Source organism: Oncorhynchus gorbuscha, linkage group LG12 (genome assembly GCF_021184085.1).
Source record: "Oncorhynchus gorbuscha isolate QuinsamMale2020 ecotype Even-year linkage group LG12, OgorEven_v1.0, whole genome shotgun sequence".
Classification (NCBI taxonomy): Eukaryota; Metazoa; Chordata; class Actinopteri; order Salmoniformes; family Salmonidae; genus Oncorhynchus; species Oncorhynchus gorbuscha.
Window position 1 is genome coordinate 53,042,188 of NC_060184.1, and position 27,281 is coordinate 53,069,468.

Below are 27,281 nucleotides of genomic sequence, written 5' to 3' on the forward strand. Positions count from 1 at the left end.
CTTGGAGCTCCGAATGCTGATTCGTGGTAAATAAAAGTTACAATTGGATATCCCCACTCAGGCTGGATTCCAATAGCAATTAGACATCACTTCGCAAGCCACCATAATGTGACTTGATGCTGGTTTTGCGGGTAAGCAGCATATGTTGGCAAGCTGGAGACCAACAAAAACACAGCGAAGGCTGGTCACCAGCTGGTGTATACTGTTTTTTCTCAGCAGGGACTACACTAAATACTGTATGTGTCCATAGGACTGCCAGGGTGGGTGAAGACAACAGTTGTGTCAGGCAATGAGGTGCTCACTCTGGTGTCCCTCTTGGCCAATAAGCTAGCTAACAGGTAGTGGTGCAGCAGTCTAAGGCACTGCATCTCAGTGCAAGAGATGTCACTACAGTCCCTGGTTCAAATACAGGCTGTATCACATCTGGCTGTTATTGGGAGCCCCATAGGGCTGCGCACAATTTGTCTAGCGTCTTCTGAGATTGGCTGGGGTAGGCCGTCATTGTAAATCATAATTTCTTTTCTAAACCAACTTGCCTAGTTAAATATATATTTTTTAAAACAACAGATGAGATTTGTCCACTTTCTTGAATGGTCACAGGAAAAATCAGAAGGTGTTATCAAAGAACTTCAGCTTTCCCTGCTCTCCATCAAGTCTCCACTTGGCTAATGCCTGAATCTATAATGTCCCAGTGGTTTCCTTATCTCCCCCGGCCACTTGGATTCAGTGCCAACCTCTGGTTCATGGCAAAGCTCTGATCTGAAGACAAGCCAGTTGTGTGCCAAGGTGGGCAACATTAAAAAATGACCCCCACCACCAGCACTCATCCACTCTTTCCCTCCCTTTTCACACAAGCACACCAACTGCTCCCAACTTCTCTGCTCCCTCAGCACACTCAGTAGGTTTGAGTAATACATGGCTTTTTAGACTACCCTATACAGATCCAATACACTCTGTTATTTTTTAACGCATCTGTGTGTCTAGTTAGGGATGACACGTGTTAATATTAACACAATCACTGTGTTGGCACAAAATTATTTCTGTAAAATTTTCAGCACATTGTGTCAATTCCTGAAATTAATGTGTTGAAAGTGAAAAACATAAAATACACCCTAAATGTGTTAAATTATTGACCAATCACATTGCGGATCTGAAGTGTTCATGCATCTTTGCCACAACCCCACACCAAGGCCCCTTGAGTGAGCCTCAGCCAGCCAGAACGGAGGAATACGAAACAAGAAACAAAGTACATGTATTGTTTATCTGAATATGGCGTCAGCCCTGATTTATCAAAATATCAAGTTGAAAAGTTTTAAAGAAGTTAGCCTTATTAGGCACATTATTACCATAATCATTATAAGTATCATATTGCATCATATTGCAAAAAGCTCTACTGCAAGTAGATATTTTAAAATAGTATTTAACCCTATCAGTCTGTGTTTTTGCATGTATATATACTGAACAAAAATATAAAATCAACAACTTCAATGATTTTAATGAGTTACAATTCATATAAGGAAATCAATCAATTGAAATAGATTCATTAGTCACAAAGCTATGGATTTCAAACGACTGGCCAGGAACACAGCCATGGGTGGGCCTGGAAGGGAATGGGCCCAACCAATGGGAAGCCAGGACCTGCCAATCAGAATTTGCTTTACCCACAAAAGGGCTTCATTACAGACAGAAATACTGCTCAGTTTCATCAGCTGTCCAGGTGGCTGTTCTCAAATGTTCCTGCAAGTGAAGAAGCCGGATGAGGAGGTCCTGGGTTGGCGCGGTAACACGTGGTTTTGGGGCCGGTTTCTCTGGTGGATATTCCTGCAGTCAACATGCCAATTGCATGCACCCTCAAAACTTGAGACATCTGTGGCATTGTGTTGTGTGATAAAACTGCATATTTTAGAGTGGTCTTTTATTGTACCCAGCACAAGGAGCAACTGTATAATGATCTTGCTGTTTAATCAGCTTCTTGATATGTGGATGGATTTTCTTGGAAAATGATAAATGCTCACTAACACGGATTTAAACAAATTTGTGCACACAATTTGAGAGAAAAAATCTTCTTGTATGTATAGACAATTTCTGGCATCCTAAAAACATGGGACCAACACTTTACGTTGCATTTATATTCTTCTTAATTTTTCATTGATTGATTGATTCCTCTTACGCAACAGAAAGATAAATAACATACATTTATCTAAACTAATTCAATCAGTTCGATTTTTTTCACACATTACTAACAGTGGTAATATTTTTAATGGGTTAGGTAGTCTCCTTACAAATTTCAAAATTAAGGTAGCAGGTGAATAGAAATTCCAACTGTTGGATGTCCTAACACTGCCTGGACTCCAATATGAATAACAGCTCACATTGCAAGCTGCATTATCTGGCTTGCAGGTATGGATGGCATCTGGTGCTTAGTGTAATACCTTATTAAAATATTTCCCAGAGTGGCCTTGCCTTTTGAGTAACGTGTACATTCATCACCCATGATAGCATTTGTTCAGGACAGAGACATGGTTGTTGCATTCATTGATTTTTGGTCCAACTGATTTCAACTAGTGCGATTTTTAGTAAATATGTCATCATAAAAAAATATTAACAAAATACTATACATATTTCAAAAGGCGTTATAATGAGGGTTTAGTTTTACCTGAAACTCATACACTTAACGAAAACCACGCCCATCATTATACTATTGAGAATAGTTTGTTTCATTATCTATGTTTTTGCATGTACACTGATTGATTGATTGATTAGTTCTATGCTACTCAAATATATGTAAATTACAAACAGTTTCTTAACTAATCCAATATTGTATATGGATTTATTGAACCCATTACTTAAATGTGTTTTCCAGATTAGATCCTTTAAGTAGTCTTATAGTTTAGTCTTCCCAATCCTGGTAGTCATTCTGTATACAGTTTGCGGATAATTAAAATTGATAAAAGTTGGATATCCGCACACTGGCCGGATTCCAGCAGGAATTACACATCACCTTGTAAGCAAGCGCATTGTGACTTGCAGACCTGATGTTGCCTGTAAACCATGAGTTTCAGGACATTGTATTACATTAAGAAAAACATGTTTAGATTTGTTCTGAAAGGTGTACAAACACCTGTCCATGTAGTGGTACCAAGAAATGTTATCTTTTGTACTGTTAGTAACTGTTAGTAATTGGCCTGCGAATAGGGGTGCAAATTTCCTGTTTAAATGATTTTGGATTTTCTACTTCCATTTCCAGCAAACATCCAACCAGGATTTTCAGAAAACCCTGTTGTTTTTCAAAGGTTTCCAGATTCGAAAATCCTACCTGCAAGTCACATTATGCTGGCTTGCAAAGTGATGAATACTTCCTATTGGAGTCCAGCCAAAGCTTTGCTAGCCAACAATTGGCATTTTAATTCAGAACAAGTGTCAGGGTAAAGGACATTTTCAGGAGAAAACCTAATGCAAATAAAATGGAACAAACATTTCAGTAACGGGAGCAACAACAAAACAAATTCGAACTAACCGATTGGATTAGTTTAGAAAAATGTATGTTATTTATTTCTGTCTAGGATAAGATTAATCAATCAATCAATGCACATCCACAAACATACAGTATATCTTTAAACAAATAATTTACAAAAATCTATCTGCAATAGAACATACTGGGAAGTAGGATAATGTTGGGTGTGGTTTTTGGTTCAAAGTGATGTGTATGAGTTTCAGGACACGCTATTAAGGTAAAACTAGGCCCTCATGAAATACTTTTTTATATACGATAACATGTTGACTTAAGTTTTCAGTTGATGAAGTCCATGAATACAAACAAAGATTAATGCAATAACTATATCTCTGTCACTAACAAATACAGTCATGGGTGGTAACTACAATGTATTCGAAAGGCTTTACACTAAGCAGTGTGTTAATTTAACACTTTTCCAGTGTCTATATGGGTCCGTAGACGCCACACATTCTGTGTTGTTTTAGCACTCAGCTTTAATTATTATTATAATTATTAATGAAGTAAAAACTACAAACATGTCATCATAATTCCATCTCCGAGGCCATTTGTTGTGTTGATCCATATATCAGTCACTACATGATTCCGAGATTGCATAATTCAATGCTAAATCAACCAATCAGCGCATATTATGCGAAAGCTCGCAATTTAGACCAATCCCTGCACTTTTAGCGCATAAAAGGGTACAATCAAAAGCGGATTCGTAATTTTGACCAATTACTGCTCTTTTACCATGGAAAATGGCCCAATTCAACCACGCGTCAACAAAGATTTTTCCCTCTGGCCTGTCAGCATATTCATATGCGAAGATAACGCGTGATTGTTGATAGCTGACAGGCAGTACAATGAACAGAAGTCAATCTAATTTGTCTACAAAAATAACAGCAAATGACCGTGCTAAACAATTACCAAGTGTTTTTGGAAATGAGAGAAAGTCAACAATCAACAGTCACTTCGAATCAGCAAAGCATATGAGCATGTCAGAACAGTCCCCATGACTGAAGTGGTAGCAGGGAAGAAGACTGTGGCAAGCGCTGAAAGAATCAAGGTGAGTGGTGTTTTACTCCGCCAATCTTGACTTATTAGGTTGGTCGGCATTGCTCTCCCCAGTCTGTCTATGGAGAGCGCTGCTCATAGCACTGAGTGCAATTTGTCAGCTTTGCCGTTTTAAACTCTCTGTAAAACTTAATACGGATCATGAAAGCACAATCTTTCTGGATGTTTTAGAAATGGTAATACTCTTTTAAAAGTACATATCACCCACAATACTATATTTTTACGTGTTCTGTTCTTTATCTCCTTTAAGACACTTTCAGAAAAAATCACCATCAAGTGTTTTGAAGACAATTTTTGCGAAAAGAAATATTGATTTCAAAATTGAAGGTGATTGATCGGCTTTGAATCTTTTTTTTTTCCAGAGTGTGAGTGGGAAGGGGATGAGCATCTCGTGTTGATAGCAAGCCCCAAGCCTGATAAAGAGGTGTGTGTGTGAGTGAATGGTAATGGATTATGACAGAGCTGTTTGTTCAGGAAAATAAACTAAATTGAGCACTTTATATGTTTTGATTTGTTTTTCTATTACAGTATGTATTCTGCTTAATATCATCCTAAAACTGAGCACATATTACTTTTTATTGCTTTATATGAAATTAATGTGAATTTTTTTTCAGAAAAGCATCCTCAAAATCAAGCATTTTGGGCGCAGAAATCATCAAAAAAATTCGCAAAATGCTGGAGGGACTAATATATATGACTCAATGTTAACTGGAAATATAAGTTCAATATAATTCCCTGATTTCATTCTGTGCTTATCTATTCCATTCATTTGGGAATGAGGGATATTCCTGAAGCTACATAGCTGATGGCATTGGACAGATGCATTTTAAGTGAGGAATAAGGAAATTATGTTTGTTTCAGCATCGCTTGGAGAACGTTCAGGCCTGACCATTGCTCAATGAGTGACAAAGCGTTTGAGGCCCTGATGTTCATAAAATGGAAATGCCATTTTTAAATAATTAATCAATATCTAAAATGAGCGATAATGAACCATTGGCTATGACAATGATGTAAAGGGTAATGTAATGCAACAAAAATCTGAAATATACATTTTAAACAATAAAACAAAATCTGTTTGGTTTATATTTGTATTACTTTCCATTAATTCAATTGAGAAATGTTAATGTTTAGCATGTTTACATTTAATTCTGAGGCTGTTAAGATTTATATCTGAAAGCCCTCCAAACCATGTGCTAATGATAATATACTTAGACTAATTCAACTTCTAGTTTTTGGTTCTTCATCAAATATTGCGCAGCCGTAAAATATTATTTTGGTTTGAAATAACTGTCATATATGCAAAAAAAACATATATTTGTTTTCTGCGAGGTATTCAAAATACTTTCAAATAGACCTGTATTTGAATATCCTATGAAATTGTTGCCAGTAGTTGCCTTTCATTGATTCTCTACATTCTCTATATTTCACTACCATGAGAATTTATTTTTATTTTTTACTTTATTTCACCTTCATTTAACCATGCAGACCAGTTGAGAACAAGTTACGACCTGGCCAAGATAAAGAAAAGCAGTGCGACACAAACAACACAGAGTTACACGTGGGATATATAAAAGTACAGTCAATAACACAATAGAAAAATCTATATACAGTGTGTGCAAATGGAGTAAGGAGGTAAGGCAATACATTGGCCATAGTAAAGAAGTAATTACAAGATAGATGTGCAGATGATGATGTGCAAGTAGAAATACTGGTGTGCAAAAGTTAATAAAAACAATATGGGGATGAGGTAGGTAGTTGGATGGGCAATTTACAGATGGGCTGTGTACAGCTGCAGCGATCGGTAAGCTGCTCAGATAGCTGATGCTTGAAGTTAGTGAGGGAGAGAAAAGTCTCCAACTTCAGCGATTTCTGCAATTTGTTCCAGTCATTGGCAGCAGAGAACTGGAAGGGAGGGCTGCCAAATGAAGTGTTGGCTTTGGGAATGACCCGTGAGATATGCCTGCTGGAATGCTTGCTACGGGTGGGTGTCGTTATGGTGACCAGTGAGCTGAGATATGGAGGAGCTTAACCCAGCAAAGACTTATAGATGACCTGGAGCCAGTCGGTCTGGCGTGAATATGTAGCGAGGGCCAGCCGATGAGGGCATACAGGTTTCAGTGGTGGGTGGTATATGGGGATTTGGTGACAAAACAGATGGCACTGTGATAGACTGTGTCCAGTTTGCTGAGTAGAGTGTTGGAGGCTATTTTGTAAATGACATTGCTGAAGTCGAGGATTGGTAGGATAGTCAGTTTTACGAGGGTATGTTTGGCAGCATGAGTAAAGGTGGCTTTGTTGCGAAATAGGAAGCCGATTCTAGATTTAATTTGAAGATTGGGGATGCTTATATGAGTCTGGAAGGAGGGTTTACGGTCTAGCCAGACACCTAGGTATTTGTAGTTGTCCACATATTCTAAGTCTGATCCGTCCAGAGTAGTCATGCTAGTCGGGCGGGCGGGTATGGGCAGCGATCATTTGAAGAGCATGCATTTAGTTTTACTAGCATTGAAGAGCAGTTGGGGGCCACGGAAGGAATGCTGTATGGCATTGAAGCTCGTTTTGAGGTTTGTTAGCACAGTGTCCAAAGAAAGGCCAGATGTATACGGAATGGTATCGTCTGCATAGAAGTGGATCAAGGAATCACCCACAGCAAGAGCGACATCTTTGATATATACAGAGAAAAGAGTCGGCCCGAGAATTTAACCCTGCGGTACCCCCACAGAGACTGCCAGAGGTCCGGACAACAGGCCCATCCGATTTGTCACACTGAACTCATTCTGAGAAGTAGTTGGTGAACCAGGCGAGGCAGTCATTTGAGAAACCAAGGCTGTTGAGTCTGCCGATATTAATACAGTGATTGACAGAGTTGAAAGCCTTGGCCAGGTCGATGAAGACAGCTGCACAGTACTGTCTTTTATCGATGGCGGTTATGATATCGTTTAGTACCTTGAGCATGGCTGAGGTGTACCCATGACCAGCTCGGAAACCGGATTGCACAGTGGAGAATGTACGGTGGGATTTGAAATGGTCAGTGATTTGTTTGTTAACTTGGCTTTCTAAGACTTTAGGAAGGCAGGGTAGGATGGATATAGCTCTATAACAGTTTGGGTGTAGAGGGTCACCCCCTTTGAAAAGGGGGATGACTGCAGCAGCTATCCAATCTTTAGGAATCTCAGGCGATACGAAAGAGAGGTTGAACAGACTAGTAATAGTGGTTGCAACAATGGCGGAAGATAATTTTAGAAATAGAGGGTCCAGATTGTCTAGCCCAGCTGATATGTAGGGGTCCAGGTTTTGCAGCTCTTTCAGAACATCTGATTGGATTCTATCTGAATTTGGGTGAAGGAGAAGCTGGGGAGGCTTGGGCATGTTTCTGCGGGGGGTGTGGAGCTGTTGGCCGGGGTTGGCATAGCCAGGAGGAAAGCATGGCCAGCCGTAGACAATTGCTTGTTGAAATTCTCGATTATTGTGGATTTATCGGTGGTGACCTTGTTTTCTAGCCTCAGTGGGCAGCTGGGAGGAGGTGCTCTTTTTCTCCATGGACTTTACAGTGTCCCAAAACTTTTTGGAGTTAGAGCTACAGGATGCACATTTCTGTTTGAAAAACCTAGCCTTTGCTTTCCTAACTGACTGTGTGTAAGTTGCATATCACGGGGACTTCGATTCTAGTACAGTCCGCCACAGGATGTTTTTGTGCTGGTCGAAGGCGGTCTGGGGTGAACCAAGTTCTCTATCTGTTCTTAGTTCTAGATTTTTTTAATGGGGCATGCTTATTTAAGATGGTGAGGAAATTACTTTTAAAGAACAACCAGGCATTCTCTACTGACAGGATGAGGTCAATATCCTTCCAGTGTGCCCGGGCCAGGTCAATTAGAAAGGCCTGCTCACAGAAGTGTTTTAGGGAGCGTTTGACAGTGATGAGCGGTGGTCGTTTGACCGCAGACCCATTACGGAAGCAGGCAATGAGGCAGTGATCGCTGAGATCCTGATTGAAAACAGCAGAGGTGTATTTAGAAGGCAAGTTGGTCAGTATAATATCTTTGAGGGGGCCCATGTTTACGGATTTAGGGTTGTACCTGGTGAGTTCCTTGATAATTTGTGTGAGATTGAGGGTATCTAGTAGATTGTAGGACTGCCGGGATGTTAAGCATATCCCAGTTTATGCCACCGAAGATAGATGGGGGTCAATCAATCCACGTATGGTGTCCAGGGCACAGCTGAGAGCTGATGGGAGACTATAACTGTCATGTATTGTCATATATTGTCATGTCTTGTCCCTGTGCTTTCTCTTCTATTCGTTTCCCCCTGCTGGTCTTATTAGGTTTCTTTCCCTCTCTCTATCCGTCTCTCTCTATATCGTTCCGTTCCTGCTCCCAGCTGTTCCTCATTCTCCTAACGACCTTGTTTACTCTTTCACACCTGTCCCCTATTTTGCCCTCTGATTAAGTCTCTATTTCTCTCTCTGTTTCTGCTTCTGTCCTTGTCGGATTCTTGTTTGCTGTTTGCTGTGTTCTTGTTCCGTCCAGTCGTGTTTGCCTTATCTTCAGATGCTGCGTGTGAGCAGGTGTCTCTGTCAGCTACGGCCCGCGCCTACCCGAAGGGACCTGCAGTCTGTTGCCGCTTATCCTGCAATTCCCCTCTACAACTAGAGGATTTCTGTTTTCCCCGTTTGGACATTTCCTGTAAAGGATTGAGGATTATGTTATTTCTGTTTGGACTTAAATAAACTCAGTTTCTGTTAAGTCGCTTTTGGGTCCTCACTCACCTGCATAACAGAAGAATCCGACCAGTAATGGACCCAGCGACTACGGATCCTCGCAACTCAGCCGTCGAGATCCAGGGAGCGATGCTCGGCAGACACGAGCAGGAATTGTCTGCTGCTCGGCATGCCGTTGAGACCCTGGCCGCTCAGGTCTCCGACCTCTCAAGACAGTTTCACAATCTCCGTCTCGATCCACCAGCTTCCGAGTCTCCGGAACCCAGAATTAATAACCCACCGTGTTACTCTGGGCAGCCCACTGAATGCCGCTCGTTTCTCACCCAGTGTGATATTGTGTTCTCTCTCCAGCCCAACACATACTCGAGGGGTAGAGCTCGTATCGCCTACGTCATATCTCTCCTTACTGGACGGGCTCGTGAGTGGGGCACGGCAATCTGGGAGGCAAGGGCTGAGTGTACTAACGAGTATCAGAACTTTAAAGAGGAGATGATACGGGTTTTTGATCGTTCAGTTTTTGGGAAGGAGGCTTCCAGGGCCCTGGCTTCCCTATGTCAAGGTGATCGATCCATAACGGATTACTCTATTGAGTTTAGCACTCTTGCTGCCTCCAGTGACTGGAACGAGCCGGCTTTGCTCGTTCGTTTTCTGGAGGGACTCCACGCTGAGGTTAAGGATGAGATTCTCTCCCGGGAGGTTCCTTCCAGCGTGGATTCTTTGATTGAACTTGCCATCCGCATAGAACGACGGGTAGATCTTCGTCACCGAGCTCGTGGAAGAGAGCTCGCGTTAACAGTGTCCCCCCTCTCCGCATCACTACCATCTCCCCCCACTGGCTCAGGTGTTGAGCCCATGCAGCTGGGGGGTATTCGCATCTCGACTAAGGAGAGGGAACGGAGAATCACCAACCGCCTCTGTCTCTATTGCGGTTCCGCTGAACATTTTGTCGTTTCATGTCCAGTAAAAGCCAGAGCTCATCAGTAAGCGGAGGGCTACTGGTGAGCGCTACTACTCAGGTCTCTCCATCAAGATCCTGTACTACCTTGTCGGTCCATCTACGCTGGACCGGTTCGGCAGCTTCCTGCAGTGCCTTGATAGACTCTGGGGCTGAGGGCTGTTTTATGGACGAAGCCTGGGCTCGGGAACAGGAGCCCACGGCCATGTTCGCCTTGGATGGTAGTCCTCTCCCCAGTATATTATGTGAAACACTACCGTTAACCCTCACAGTATCTGGTAACCATAGTGAGACCATTTCTTTTTTGATTTTTCGTTCACCTTTTACACCTGTTGTTTTGGGTCATCCCTGGCTAGTGTGTCATAATCCTTCTATTAGTTGGTCTAGTAATTCTATCCTATCCTGGAACGTTTCTTGTCATGTGAAATGTTTAATGTCTGCTATCCCTCCTGTTTCTTCTGTCCCCTCTTCACAGGAGGAACCTGGTGATTTGACAGGGGTGCCGGAGGAATATCATGATCTGCGCACGGTCTTCAGTCGGTCCAGGGCCACCTCCCTTCCTCCTCACCGGTCGTATGATTGTAGTATTGATCTCCTTCCGGGGACCACTCCCCCACGGGGTAGACTATACTCTCTGTCGGCTCCCGAACGTAAGGCTCTCGAAGATTATCTGTCTGTTGCTCTCGATGCCGGTACCGTTGTGCCTTCTTCCTCTCCCGCCGGAGCGGGGTTTTTTTTTGTTAAGAAAAAGGACGGTACCCTGCGCCCCTGCGTGGATTATCGAGGGCTGAATGACATAACGGTTAAGAATCGTTATCCGCTTCCCCTTATGTCGTCAGCCTTCGAGATTCTGCAGGGAGCCAGGTTCTTTACTAAGTTGGACCTTCGTAACGCTTACCATCTCGTGCGCATCAGGGAGGGGGACGAGTGGAAAACGGTGTTTAACACTCCATTAGGGCATTTTGAATACTGGGTTCTGCCGTTCGGTCTCGCTAATGCTCCAGCTGTCTTTCAGGTATTAGTGAATGATGTACTGAGAGACATGCTGAACATCTTTGTTTTCGTTTACCTTGACGATATCCTGATTTTTTTTCACCGTCACTCCAGATTCATGTTCAGCACGTTCGACGTGTTCTCCAGCGCCTTTTAGAGAATTGTCTTTATGTGAAGGCTGAGAAGTGCGCTTTTCATGTCTCCTCCGTCACATTTCTCGGTTCTGTTATTTCCGCTGAAGGCATTCAGATGGATCCCGCTAAGGTCCATGCTGTCTGCGATTGGCCCGTCCCTAAGTCACGTGTCGAGTTGCAGCGCTTTCTCGGTTTCGCAAATTTCTATCGGCGTTTCATTCGTAATTTCGGTCAAGTGGCAGCTCCTCTCACAGCCCTTACTTCTGTCAAGACGTGCTTTAAGTGGTCCGTTTCCGCCCAGGGAGCTTTTGATCTCCTCAAGAAGCGTTTTACATCCGCTCCTATCATTGTTACTCCTGACGTCACTAAACAATTCATTGTCGAGGTTGACGCGTCAGAGGTGGGCGTGGGAGCCATTCTGTCCCAGCGCTCCCATTCTGACGATAAGGTCCATCCTTGCGCGTATTTTTCTCATCGCCTGTCGCCGTCGGAACGTAACTATGATGTGGGAAACCGCTGAACTGCTCGCCATCCGCTTAGCCCTAGGCGAATGGCGACAGTGGTTGGAGGGGGCGACCGTTCCTTTTGTCGTTTGGACTGACCATAAGAACCTTGAGTACATCCGTTCTGCCAAACGACTCAATGCGCGTCAGGCTCGTTGGGCGTTGTTTTTCGCTCGTTTCGAGTTCGTGATTTCTTATCGTCCGGGCACTAAGAACACCAAGCCTGATGCTTTATCCCGTCTCTTCAGTTCTTCTGTAGCCTCTACCGACCCCGAGGGGATTCTCCCTGAGGGGCGTGTTGTCGGGTTGACTGTCTGGGGAATTGAGAGACAGGTAAAGCAAGCACTCACTCACACTCCGTCGCCGCGCGCTTGTCCTAGTAACCTTCTTTTCGTTCCCGTTTCTACTCGTCTGGCTGTTCTTCAGTGGGCTCACTCTGCCAAGTTAGCTGGCCACCCCTGCGTTCGGGGTACGCTTGCTTCTATTCGCCAGCGGTTTTGGTGGCCTACTCAGGAGCGTGACACGCGCCGTTTCGTGGCTGCTTGTTCGGACTGCGCGCAGACTAAGTCAGGTAACTCTCCTCCTGCCGGTCGTCTCAGACCGCTTTCCATTCCCTCTCGACCATGGTCTCACATCGCCTTAGACTTTATTACCGGTCTGCCTTCGTCAGCGGGGAAGACTGTTATTCTAACGGTTGTCGATAGGTTCTCTAAGGCGGCTCATTTTATTCCCCTCGCTAAGCTTCCTTCCGCTAAATAGACGGCACAAATCATCATTGAGAATGTGTTCAGAATTCATAGCCTTCCGTTAGACGCCGTTTCGGACAGAGGTCCGCAATTCACGTCTCAGTTTTGGAGGGAGTTTTGTCGTTTGATTGGGGCTTCCGTCAGTCTCTCTTCCGGTTTTCATCCCCAGTCTAACGGTCAAGCAGAACGGGCCAATCAGACTATTGGTCGCATCTTACGCAGTCTTTCCTTTCGAAACCCTGCGTCTTGGGCAGAACAGCTCCCCTGGGCTGAATACGCTCACAACTCGCTTCCTTCGTCTGCGACCGGGCTTCTCGTCCCAGCTCGCCGAGTCCAGCGTTCCCTCCTCTCAGGCTTTTGTCCAACGTTGTGAGCGCACCTGGAAGAGGGTCAGGTCTGCACTTTGCCGTTATAGGGCGCAGACTGTGAGAGCCGCCAATAAGCGTAGGACTAAGAGTCCTAGGTATTGTCGCAGTCAGAGAGTATGGCTCTCCACTCGTAACCTTCCCCTTACGACAGCTTCTCGCAAATTGACCCCGCGGTTCATTGGTCCGTTCCGTATTTCTCAGGTCGTTAATCCTGTCGCAGTGCGACTTCTTCTTCCGCGACATCTTCGTCGCGTCCACCCAGTCTTCCATGTCTCCTGTGTCAAGCCTTTTCTTCGCGCCCCGTTCGTCCCCCCCCCCCCCGTCCTTGTCGAGGGCGCACCTATCTACAGGGTCCGGAAGATTATGGACATGCGTTCTTGGGGACGTGGTCACCAGTACTTAGTGGATTGGGAGGGGTACGGTCCTGAGGAGAGGAGTTGGGTTCCATCTCGGGACATTCTGGACCGTTCGTTGATCGATGATTTCCTCCGTTGCCGCCAGGGTTCCTCCTCGAGTGCGCCAGGAGGCGCTCGGTGAGTGGGGGGGTACTGTCATGTATTGTCATATATTGTCATGTCTTGTCCCTGTGCTTTCTCTTCTATTCGTATCCCCCTGCTGGTCTTATTAGGTTTCTTTCCCTCTCTCTATCCCTCTCTCTCTCTATCGTTCCGTTCCTGCTCCCAGCTGTTCCTCATTCTCCTAACGACCTCGTTTACTCTTTCACACCTGTCCCCTATTTTGCCCTCTGATTAAGTCTCTATTTCTCTCTCTGTTTCTGCTTCTGTCCTTGTCGGATTCTTGTTTGCTGTTTGCTGTGTTCTTGTTCCGTCCAGTCGTGTTTTGCCTTATCTTCAGATGCTGCGTGTGAGCAGGTGTCTCTGTCAGCTACGGCCCGCGCCTACCCGAAGGGACCTGCAGTCTGTTGCCACTTATCCTGCAATTCTCCTCTACAACTAGAGGATTTCTGTTTTCCCCGTTTGGACATTTCCTGTAAAGGATTGAGGATTATTTTATTTCTGTTTGGACTTAAATAAACTCAGTTTCTGTTAAGTCGCTTTTGGGTCCTCACTCACCTGCTTAACAATAACAGGCATCAACAGTGAGAGACTTATTTCTGGAGAGAATAAGTTTTAAAATCAGAAGCTCGAACTGTTTGGGTATAGACTTGGAATGTATGACAGAGCTTTGCAGGCTCTCTCTGCAGTAAATTGCAACTCCTACCCCTTTGGCAGTTCTATCTTGATGGAAAATGTTGTCGTTGGGGATGGAAATCTCAGAATTTGTAGCCTTCCTAAGCCATTATTCAGACACGGCAAGGACATCCGGGTTGGCAGAGTGTGCTAAAGTAGTGAATAAAACAAACTTAGGGAGGAGGATTCTAATGTTAACATGCATGAAACCAAGGCTTGTACGGTTACAGAATTCAACAAATGAGAGTGCCTGTGAACACAGGGCCTGGGTTCATCTCTACATCACCAGAGGAACAGAAAAGGTGTAGGATGAGGGGCGGCTAAAGGCTATCAAAACTTTTCGTCTAGTGCGTTGGGGACAGTGAATAAAAGGAGGAAATTTCTGTGTGTGGTAGGATAGATCCAGGGCATAATGTACAGACAGTGGTATGGTAGGGTGCGGGTACAGTGGAGGCAAGCCTAGGCATTGAGTGACAATAATAGAGGTTGCATCTCTGGACCCACCAGTTATTCTGGGTGAGTTCACCGCATGTGTGGGAGTTGGGATGAAATCGGTATCCGAGGCATGTTGAGTGGGACTAGGGGCTCCGCAGTAAAATTAAACAATGATAACTATCCTAAACAACAGTATACAAGGCATGTTGACATTAGAGAGAGACATAAAGCGAGGCATAAATAAATCACAGGTGTTGTTGGGAGAGCTCGCTAAGACAACAACGGGTAAGACAACAACATCTAATTAGCTGAGACAACAACAGTTAAAATGACGATGAATGGGCAGAGAGGGTCAGTTGACTACATATAGGGCCTGCGTTCGAGGCTGGGGCAGACAGCTAAACATAATTAACAAAATGGAGTCCCGTGATTAATGAACAGCAATAGATTAAACGGGGAAGCTGCTAGGTAGTCGTTACTGCGCTAGGAAGAAGGAATCAAATCAAATCAAGCCATATTGAGACACAGCGTTTGAAAGTTAGCAGCACGGGTTAGTAGAATCGTCTTCATCGACGTCCGGCAAAGGCCGGTTGAGGGCACAACAAATGGAATTACGTCGGCAGACCAGTCGTGATGGATCGGTGGGGCTCCATGTCGACAAAGGGTCCAGGCCAGTTGACAAACGACGTATGGCAGCTGGAGTATTTTCATTTGCTAGCCGGGAGATGCGCCTGGCTCGATTTAAAAATATGGCTTGATTTAAAAATGTTATTATCAAATAAACTACAATATACTATTTTCTGCCCAGGTCTGATTATGTCGGGGGAAAACGGACAAATCACCATATTTATTTCCATTTGAACCCATTACAGTTGTGGTAAACCATTGTACTTAAATTAATCCCATCACATTGCTGTCAAGCAATGCTAGGGCTCAGCACATTAAAAAGGGTTGAGGTAAAAATGGATGCTAATACTAAATCAATATTGTACAATTATTGACTGGGATATCAAATGAATGTCACACTATTTTTAATGACCACAGGCCTCCATTACTTATTCATATACCTGCATGAATAAATTGTCATCTGCTTTGTATGAATGGTACGTTACAGAATATGCTATGCACTGTAGGATTAGAGTAGTTTACATCATTTAGACAGTTTATGCATTGTTGCAGCTATTTTCAATATGTTTGGATACTTACTGCTGCTCCACAGTAAATCCCCTCAAAAGAAATACAACAACAGTTGAAATGTGACATCTTTGGTTTACAACTGACTTTGTCTATGTTTCTATTTCCTAAAATAACTTTTGTAGCATTCCTTTATGGCTCAAATGTAACAATAAGAACCAAACTAAAAACACTATCACAGAGTACATTACAAGCTGCAGTATCAGACTTCTGTCAATGCTAGCATAGCAAACGTTTAGTTTCAAAGTTGTTGCTATAGAGTACATCAGCATTATATTTTATATCCCTATCTTGAGCTTCCATCACTATTAATTAGCATTACGGCCCTCCGCGGTGCAGAAAGTCCTCCGCAACTCGCTTCAAGTTACTGTGTGGACGCAGATGAAACAGCTTTCCCTGGCGATGGGCCAACAAGGGACATGGTCAACTACACAAAACAGCATGGGACGTCTGATCAAAAGCAGACTGATCGGCATTCGTTCTCTGTGTGACGGATACTGCGAAGGCAGATCTCTTTTACCACTCAGTTTGATTTTAGTCCTGTGTATGAAGGGAGAAAGGGAGTGATAGAGGATAAACAAGCCCACACCCAACACACCAACCTTGAAAAGCATTCCAGTGCAGCCTTGCCTCAGATCCTGCAGTCTCATTAGCTTCCCTGCTAAAGCCTAGTTTCTTTATCAAAGGCTCGCCGTTAGAAATATTTTACCATAATGAGCCGCTCACCTCCTCCACACGTGTGCTTCTTAGAGAGGCAGTCCAAATGTATTCCATTGCAGTTACTGTTTCAACACAACTATATTTACCTTAGTTCTCTGTGGAAAAATCCTGGACTGTCTACTTATATAATCAAATTATAGTTACACAACAAATAAAATGTATACATCAGAAATTGTAACATTAACTTTGGATCATTTCGGACTGGTCTCAGAGGGACATCCTGTAGCCATCAAACATCACCCTAGACAAGACTCAGGTTTCCTCAACTGCAAATCAACTGAATAAGTATTTTCCAAACCAAATTGGTAAACTAACTAAATCATTCATCTGTAAAAAAGTTATTGGGACCTGGTTGGAAGAGAGAGCTTAATTTCTGTACTGGTTGGGTACTTTAGGTTGTTAGCAGGTCTTATTGCCATGTGGGTCTTTCCATTTGATTTCAATCCCATTTTGACAGCACAACTTTTGATTTGAACATAACCTCAATGCATATTTGCCAAGGGTGGAAGTGGTCAGAAATGTACTTTTTGGACCTGAATGCCAAAACATTCAGGAAATAGAGGTGCTCAAAGTTGACCCATTTTGCATACCCCACCATACCATGAATCATCCATGTCTTCATCGCTGGAAACGATTAACAGCTTGATATCATTTTAAAGCCTACACTCAGGGTGGTCAAACTATTTAATTATTATTATAATTTTAAAAAATCCCAGTTGACTTTCAAATGTGTAATTACAAAACAATAGTTGCATAGTGGAACATGAAAATGTGTAATAACCTCAATATTTACACATTTGGAATAATCTTCAGCAAGTAAATGTCTAATTACACATTCCTTGTTCCAATTGTGTAATAAATTATTCTGCAACAACCAAATTACCAGGTAAAGACATAGTAAAACGTATATACCTACTATGTTAAAACAGTTATTACTGTGTTACAGATTACTGCACCTGTACATAGCCCACCTATAATTTAGCCCAAACAACTACCTCTTTCCCAACTGTATTTAATGTATTTATTTATTTTGCTCCTTTGCACCCCATTATTTTTATTTCTACTTTGCACATTCTTCCATTGCAAAACTACCATTCCAGTGTTTTACTTGCCATATTGTATTTACTTTGCCACTATGGCCTTTTTTTGCCTTTACCTCCCTTCTCACCTGATTTGCTCACATTGTATATAGACTTGTTTATACTGTATTATTGACTGTATGTTTGTTTTACTCCATGTGTAACTCTGTGTCGTTGTATCTGTCGAACTGCTTTGCTTTATCTTGGCCAGGTGGCAATTGTAAATGAGAACTTGTTCTCAACTTGCCTACCTGGTTAAATAAAGGTGAAATAAATTTTAAAAAATGATAATAAAGCCAGCTTAATGTAATGTTTAACAACCCAAAAAATACAATCAGAATGGCACATCAAACAAAAAAATAGTTTCCCATTGTTTAAAGTAAACACACAAAATAGGAGCAACGCGTAAAACGCACGGCCCTTGTGGAATTCCCCTTGTACTGTAAACGCACGCCCCTTGTACCGTAAAGATAACTACAGTATCATTATCATATTTCCCATCATGCTCTAGTGATTGATTTATTTATTTATTAAATATGGTACACTAAAATAAATAACTTGCATTTATCTAAACAAATCCAAATCCAACTAGATTTATTGCAAACGTTACTTCCACTTTAAATGGGTGTGGCTAGCCTACTTAATCAATGTTCCTGACATTGACATTAATTCTGAATGCAGGTTGCAGGGGGAATACAAATTCCAAATGTTGGCTATCCTATAGCTAGGCATACATTAGACAACAATAAAAATAGTTACATTGTTGGAGCACTCACATTATGTGAATTGTCTGCATAATCTTCTCCCCCTGAAGTCTGCGACCAGTGTGCTTACATTACACAAGTTTGTTCACATTGCGACCCCTCCCTGTCCTGCGATTTCCAGATGTGTTTTGGCCCGCCTTCTGATCTGTGGCTGTAGATGAGCAAAGGAGGAAAAGTTGCAAATCGAAACATAGCACCCCTCTCACTACACAAGATACAACTGAAAATATATGGCATATCAGAAAAATATTTGGTACCTAAGATGTGGATCAAGTGAGCGGAAGACCCATAATCGCACTTCTTTCACCACTCAAATTGCGTGACTTATGAAGTCCTGTTTGGAGTTTACGACTTTAAGCTTATTTGCAATCCCAGAAATGTGTCATGGATCCCAAATTGTGGCAAAATCTCAGTTTATAGTTGTATAATGTATGGACAGCTTTACACTGGCTGAATTCCAATAGGAATTACACATCACTTTGCAAACCAGCATAACGCGACTTGTGTGGGATGCAAAATTCCAGTAACCTTTCCTAGAAATCTTGGTTTGAAGGATTCTGGATTTCCTGCTTATTCTCTCCGCTTTCCAGAAACCTCCCAACTGGGATTTCTAGAAAATCGGAACACTCTGGGAGAGTTATCAGAATTTTGCAACCCTCCTGATGTGGCCACTGTAATAGGGTGAAAACTAGACCTCAAAAAGTTGTTTTTCACCCTGCATTTTGATCATCCGACTTCAAGAGACCAATAAAGCACCTTGTCACACCATGTGAATTCATTGTAATGTGTGCATACCCTGATCATCTGACATAATTATCCAATTAGTGACAAATAAATTCCTAAAATACATTTTTGCCAACAATCATTCTCATCAGCAGCCTACGCTTTAGCCTATTGCACCATATTGGCCTATCTTTAGTACATTAACATAAATATTTCCCTTAATATTCTGTTATCAACATTATATGGGAATAATAGGCATCTAGCCTATTTAAGAAAAATGTAGCCGTTTTCATTGCAATAGAAATACATCCAAAAACATAAATGCTGAAAAAATGCTCAACATCCCTCTTGAAAAAGTTCACAATCCCAAAAATGTGCACATTCATTAATAATACATGTAAACAATGGAGGTGTAGTCTGTTAAAAACAACTGAAAGTATCTCCGTAATAATGGATTGATCCGCTGACACACAAGACCAATATGTTCTTCACATTTTGTAAGAGAGCTGGGTGAAGACGTTCAAGTTGTTCTGGCTGATATAGTGTATTTACAGGCAGTGAACTATTCAACAGCGTCATTATTCCGAGTGATGCGCTTTTACACAAGCTAAATGGAGGTCAGAGAAGCATATCTCTCAGAATACTGCAGTCTCAATAGTGAAGTTGAAGTTGTTATTTTTATATAGAATGAAAATAGGCTAGCCATTTATTTTCTGAAAATAGTCTACATTTCCCACTCTACATTTTCTGAGATAAAAATGTCTATCATACTCGTATGTTAAAGAACAGACAAAAATTGTTGCAAAATATTTTTGTTGATTGATGTTATGTAAGGATGAGACTGTTTCACAATCCCTTCCACAGCCTTCTAAGGTAGAAACATTCGTCTGAGACAGCTTACTGTTTTTTTATTTATTTTTTAAGACTGTCTATCCTGGCTTTCCATTAATAATGTAATGAATGCTACAATGCAGGTTTTGCAGAATATATTGTTGTCTGCAAAGAGTATCCCAGCGGGGTATTGGCACACTATTTTTTTCATGTGATAGTGATTTTTAATTGTTGGTATTTTCTGACTATATTCATATTCTCTCCCCTTTAACTATCCTAATTGCCCCATTTGTATAACTTCTGATGACCAGGGATTTAGACTGTTGGAGAGGATCAGCTTGAGCAAAGTGAAGTATATAATTACTGATGTACGAATAGTATTCCCTGACAAATAATATACTTTGTGATTTGTATGCCATGCTTTCTCTGGTTTAGGTGATCCCCCCCACCAAACACTCATGCACGACCAGACATTGAATGATTGATTGGAGACAGCTTGTGTCAATTAAAGAGCATTTTCTGGAAATGCTGCCTGCAGCCAGCAAATCCAGTGTATAATGCTGGAAATACCACAAAGACAAATAACACAAAATAAATAACCAAAGTGCCTGGCCCTATTTATGACATATGTAACGTATCATCATAAAGAGTTTAATTTTAATTATTCAATGGATGGGTCTAATCCGGAATGCTGATTGGTTAATACCGCATTCCAGCAGGTATCTATTCCATAACTTACCACCAACTAAATCTATGAAGTTAAAATACCTATTTAGTCTGTTCCATCTGACTGCACATTCCACTGTATCCACTATGAAAAGCATCTAGATATTATCTCACATCTCACATTTCTTTTAGACTGACATTTAGTTGTCAACAGCAGAGATTTGTGTAAACCTTGCTGTCTGTCTCTCCGACATTTGCAATATTTTTTCAATATTCAAATTTGATCCCCAGCTGTCCCATAGAAATGAATGTGTCAGGAGTTGGACCGAGACAGACAGACAGACAGTGTTTCTTAGCCAGTCGAAATCATGAATCAGCAGGCATCATTTTTATGGATATATTACAAACAAATGTCAATTGAAAAAAGGGTCAAACAAAACTGAGTGCAACTAGTTTGCAGTCTTTCCAGCTTCAATTTGAACCGATTGTGTTCGATGTGTTGTTGGCTATCTACTCTGAACAACAGTGTCCTGACGAGAGAGCACATTTTCTATGCCAGGCGTAATCGTGCCTCATTAGCTCATTGTTATGGATATACCAAAATGAATGTCACTAGCAAACAGCTTTAACAAATGCAAGTGCAGCTACTGTTGTTATTCTGACTGCACTTTTTGACGTGACTGTAAGTTAGCCGTAGTTTGCTAGCTAGCAAGTAAGGAATAAGAACGTTGCCAGCCAATATGGCAATGGAACATTTAGAACAAACGACTGGGTCACATCAATAGATAAAAAAAAAAAAGACTGAATGACTGGGTTTGCGTCTCTGGCACCCAAACCGATAGAATGAATGGCCAGCTGGCTTGGGTAGCATACCTAGATTTGTGTCGGGACTATGTCTTGTGGAAGAATTAAATAGTATGAATAAATTAATCAAAATAACATTAAGGAAAACATGTCAAACATTATTTGAAACTGTTCGTAACCCGTTGTAGAAAAGTGATCATGCCCTAGAAGCTGGCATTATTACTTAATGATACATTCACCTCTGAAGGTAAATAATGTACTTATATTTAATAATATTGCTCTGATTTGTCATCCCGAGGGTCCCAGAGATAAAATGTAGCATAGTTTGTTTGATAAAATCAATTTTTATATCAATCAACTTTTATATTAAAATGTAGGAACTAGGTTTTACAGTTTGTCCCCACTGCTGTCTCTGTGTAATTTTTTATTTTTTTACTATAGCATTGTTGTATGTTCTCTATAGTTATTTCATTGAAAATGTATAAATTGACCACTTTGGCACATTTTGGCAAACTCCTGGCACACTTGATACAAAATATTGTGTAGTGAAGTAATTCTTCACTTGATCAGTCTGAAACTTTGCGCACACACAGCGGCCATCTTGTAGACAACATCTACATTCACACATACAATCATATCTCAATGTGTGGCCTTTCTTTTGCATTTCGAAGATGATGGGGGAAAAAAAAAAAACGTTTTTTTTTATTGAATATTCTTTTACCAGATCTAATGTGTCATATTCTCCTACATTAATTTCCACAAACATCAAAATGTGTCCTTTCAAATGATATCAAGAAAATGAATATCCTTGCTACAGGTACTGAGTTACAGGCAGTTGTCATTTTAGGCGAACATTTAAAAAAAAGAGTCCGATCCGAGGTACTACTGTCCCAATTATTCAACTGAAATGTTCAAGCTTGCAAAATTGTTTTTAAAAATCCCACGGACCTCCCGGTTGCGGCCGGTTATGACAGAGCCTGGGCAAGAACCCAGAGTCTCTGGTGGCACAGCTGGCACTGCAGAGCACAGGGCGACAGTGGCGAATTTGCCAATCTTGGTGTTCTCTGGCAAATGCCAAACGTCCTGCACCGTGTTGGGCTGTAAGCACAACCCCCACCTGTGGACGTCGGGCCCTCATACCACCCTCATGGAGTCTGTTTCTGACCGTTTCAGCAGACACTTGCACATTTGTGGCCTGTTGGAGATCATTTAGCAGGACTCTGGCAGTGCTCCTCCTGCTTCTCCTTGTACAAAGGTGGAGGTAACGGTACTTCTACTGGGTTGTTGCCCTCCTACGGCCTCCTCCACGTCTCCTGATGTACTGGCCTGTCTCCTGGTAGTGCCTCCATGCTCTGGACACTACGCTGGCAGACACAGCAAACCTTCTTGCCACAGCTCGCATTGTTGTGTCATCCTGGATGAGCTGCACTACCTGAGCCACTTGTGTGGGTTGTAGACTCTGTCTCATGCTACCACTAGAGTGAAAGCACCGCCAGCATTCAAAAGTGACAAAAACATCAGCCAGGAAGCATAGGAACTGAGAAGTGGTCTGTGGTCACCACCTGCAGAACCACCCACTCCTTTATCGGGGGTGTCTTGCTAATTGCCTATAATTTCCACCTGTTGCCTATTCCATTTGCACAACAGCATGTGAAATGTATTGTCAATCAGTGTTGCTTCCTAAGTGGACAGTTTGATTTCACAGGAGTGTGATTGACTTAGAGTTACATTGTGTTGTATTTTTTGAGCAGTATATATACTTTCAAAAGGCTCTCCAATGAAGTCGTGACTTCCGACATACAGTACGCCTAGTTTCCGGGATTGGGTCACAAATGAAGTAATGCAATCATATTGCTGTGCTAAGGATTATCTAAGTCTAATGTTTTTTCTCCATTACACTATTACCAGCTGGAAAATGTATCACTGTTTACATATCACTGTTGTCATAAAACAGCAATAATGCTACAACTGAAAATAATGATAACTATACAAATTGCTAACTTACTTTAAAGCTACAGTACATACTGTCAATATGGTAGACTATACTTATATCATTTTGGAAGTCATTTCTTCTCTCAGAGACCATGCCTTATTTTGATTGACAGCTGTGGCTAATAAACAAGAGGTACAATGCAGTTGGGAAGGACGGCATGAGTACAGATGTGCTGTGCAATGATAGTTTCCTCTCAAAAGAGCTCTGCTCCACAGCAATCTCAACTGAATGCATCAATGTCAATGTTGATGTGGTCAAGTACTTTTTGTCAAGCCTCACAGATTGAAGGTAAGTATCAATCAAAGGCTTGATGCAAAGGAAAATAAAAAGCTATAAACTGGTTGGGTTGGTTTTCCCATTCATGGCACAAATACTGCATTTTGATAGCAATAGACTATGCAGTACACAATATATGATATGTTCTTCATATTTGGGTAGATGATTTGACAACAGAGAGAGGAGCAACATTTCACCAAAAAAGGTTTATTAGAGGCCCTGTAGGCTAATTATGATAAATAATTTGAGTGTACCTGTTATACATGCATTGATATTTGGTTCAAAATGATTCTAAATTACACGTCATCTGAGAAAAATTGAACAATTTCTCTCATATGCCTAGTCTCCATCATTTAATTATGAGAGGAGCTACACAGAAGCCCATAGCCCATCACTCTCCCATGGCACTATCCCAAATGGACATAATTTATGACTGAAAACATTACTATGCTCTGCAGATGAGCCGAATGTTATATATCACTGCAGGTTTAATGAAGCTGGGGTTAGAGTATTAGGCTTATTGAATCTATACAGGATATCATTCTTATTATTGTATGTTCTGTGTTAGGCCTATTCTAGTATGCATTGTATTCTCTTCACTTTATAGTTTTCACATTTATATTTTTTGTATCATTTATCAGTGTGGTACAGTACATCATGCATCCAAAGTTTGTAGTTGCCACAGTAGTGCCACAGGGTTCAATTCTTGGACCGACTCTCTTCTCTGTATACATCAATGAGGTCGCTCTTGCTGCTGGTGAGTCTCTGATCCACCACTACGCAGACGACACCATTCTGTATACTTCTGGCCCTTCTTTGGACACTGTGTTAACAACCCTCCAGGCAAGATTCAATGCCATACAACTCTCCTTCCGTGGCCTCCAATTGCTCTTAAATACAAGTAAAACTAAATGCATGCTCTTCAACCGATCGCTACCTGCACCTGTCTGCCTGTCCAACATCACTACTCTGGACGGCTCTGACTTAGAGTACGTGGACAACTACAAATACATAGGTGTCTGGTTAGACTGTAAACTCTCCTTCCAGACCCATATCAAACATCTCCAATCCAAAGTTAAATCTAGAATTGGCTTCCTATTCCGCAACAAAGCATCCTTCACTCATGCTGCCAAACATACCCTTGTAAAACTGACCATCCTACCAATCCTCGACTTTGGCGATGTCATTTACAAAATAGCCTCCAATACCCTACTCAACAAATTGGATGCAGTCTATCACAGTGCAATCCGTTTTGTCACCAAAGCCCTCGTTGGCTTTGTCACCAAAGCTCTCGTTGGCTGGCCCTCGCTTCATACTCGTCGGCAAACCCACTGGCTCCATGTCATCTACAAGACCCTACAAGGTAAAGTCCCCCCCTTATCTCAGCTCGCTGGTCACCATAGCATCTCCCACCTGTAGCACACGCTCCAGCAGGTATATCTCTCTAGTCACCCCCAAAACCAATTTTTTCCTTGGCCGCCTCTCCTTCCAGTTCTCTGCTGCCAATGACTGGAACAAACTACAAAAATCTCAGAAACTGGATACACTTATCTCCCTCACTAGCTTTAAGCACCAACTGTCAGAGCAGCTCACAGATTGCTGTACATAGCCCACCTATAATTTAGCCCAAACAACTACCTCTATCCCTACTGTATTTAATTTATTTATTTATTTTGCTCCTTTCCACCCCATTATTTTTATTTCTACTTTGCACATTCTTCCATTGCAAATCTACCATTCCAGTGTTTTACAGTGCCTTGCGAAAGTATTCGGCCCCCTTAAACTTTGCGACCTTTTGCCACATTTCAGGCTTCAAACATAAAGATATAAAACTGTATTTGTTTGTGAAGAATCAACAACAAGTGGGACACAATCATGAAGTGGAACGACATTTATTGGATATTTCAAACGTTTTTAACAAATCAAAAACTAAAGAATTGGGCGTGCAAAATTATTCAGCCCCCTTAAGTTAATACTTTGTAGCGCCACCTTTTGCTGCGATGACAGCTGTAAGTCGCTTGGGGTATGTCTCTATCAGTTTTGCACATCGAGAGACTGAATTTTTTTTCCCATTCCTCCTTGCAAAACAGCTCGAGCTCTCAGTGAGGTTGGATGGAGAACATTTGTGAACAGCAGTTTTCAGTTCTTTCCACAGATTCTCGATTGGATTCAGGTCTGGACTTTGATTTGGCCATTCTACCACCTGGATATGTTTATTTTTTAACCATTCCATTGTAGATTTTGCTTTATGTTTTGGATCATTGTCTTGTTGGAAGACAAATCTCCGTCCCAGTCTCAGGTTTTTTGCAGACTCCATCAGGTTTTCTTTCAGAATGGTCCTGTATTTGGCTCCATCCATCTTCCCATCAATTCTAACCATCTTCGCTGTCCCTACTGAAGAAAAGCAGGCCCAAACCATGATGCTGCCACCACCATGTTTGACAGTGGGGATGGTGTGTTCAGGGTGATGCGCTGTGTTGCTTTTACGCCAAACATAACGTTTTGCATTGTTGCCAAAAAGTTCAATTTTGGTTTCATCTGACCAGAGCACCTTCTTTCACATGTTTGGTGTGTCTCCCAGGTGGCTTGTGGCAAACTTTAAACAACACTTTTTATGGATATCTTTAAGAAATGGCTTTCTTCTTGCCACTCTTCCATAAAGGCCAGATTTGTGCAATATACGACTGACTGTTGTCCTATGGACAGAGTGTCCCACCTCAGCTGTAGATCTCTGCAGTTCATCCAGAGTGATCATGGGCCTCTTGGCTGCATCTCTGATCAGTCTTCTCCTTGTATGAGCTGAAAGTTTAGAGGGACGGCCAGGTCTTGGTGGATTTGCAGTGGTCTGATACTCCTTCCATTTCAATATTATCGCTTGCACAGTGCTCCTTGGGATGTTTAAAGCTTGGGAAATATTTTTGTATCCAAATCCGGCTTGAAACTTCTTCACAACAGTATCTGGGACCTGCCTCATGTGTTCCTTGTTCTTCATGACAACATTGGATCATTCAGAGATCCTCACTGAACTTCTGGAGAGAGTTTGCTGCACTGAAAGTAAAGGGGCTGAATAATTTTGCACGCCCAATTTGTCAGTTTTTGATTTGTTAAAAAAGTTTGAAATATCCAATAAATGTCGTTCCACTTCATGATTGTGTCCCACTTGTTGTTGATTCTTCACAAGAAAATACAGTTTTATATCTTTATGTTTGAAGCCTGAAATGTGGCAAAAGGTCGCAAAGTTCAAGGGGGCCGAATACTTTCGCAAGGCACTGTACTTGCTATATTGTATTTACTTTGCCACCATGGCCTTTTTTTGCTTTTACCTCTCTTATCTCACCTCATTTGCTCACATCGTATATAGACTTGTTTATACTGTATTATTGACTGTATGTTTGTTTTACTCCATGTGTAACTCTGTCGTTGTATGTGTCGAACTGCTTTTGTCACGCCTTGGTCATTGTATCTTGTGTTTTTGTTATATGTTTGGGTAGGCCAGGGTGTGACATGGGTTTATATGTTGTATTTCATATTGGGGTTTGTATTTATTAGGAGTGTGTATTAGTAGGGGTGTGTCTAGTTAGGCTTGGCTGCCTGAGGCGATTCCTAATTGCAGTCAGCTGATT

At 41.9% G+C, this 27,281-nt stretch overlaps 1 long non-coding RNA gene across 1 annotated transcript in view; it reads left to right on the forward strand.

Annotated features, from left to right (window-relative positions):
* Positions 1 to 4,275: 4,275 nt before the first annotated feature.
* Positions 4,276 to 27,281, forward strand: part of LOC123990339 — a 67,825-nt gene continuing 44,819 nt past the window's right edge. The window contains exon 1 of the long non-coding RNA XR_006830634.1: positions 4,276 to 4,559. This is a non-coding gene — a long non-coding RNA (uncharacterized LOC123990339). The remainder of the gene's footprint in view (positions 4,560 to 27,281) is intronic.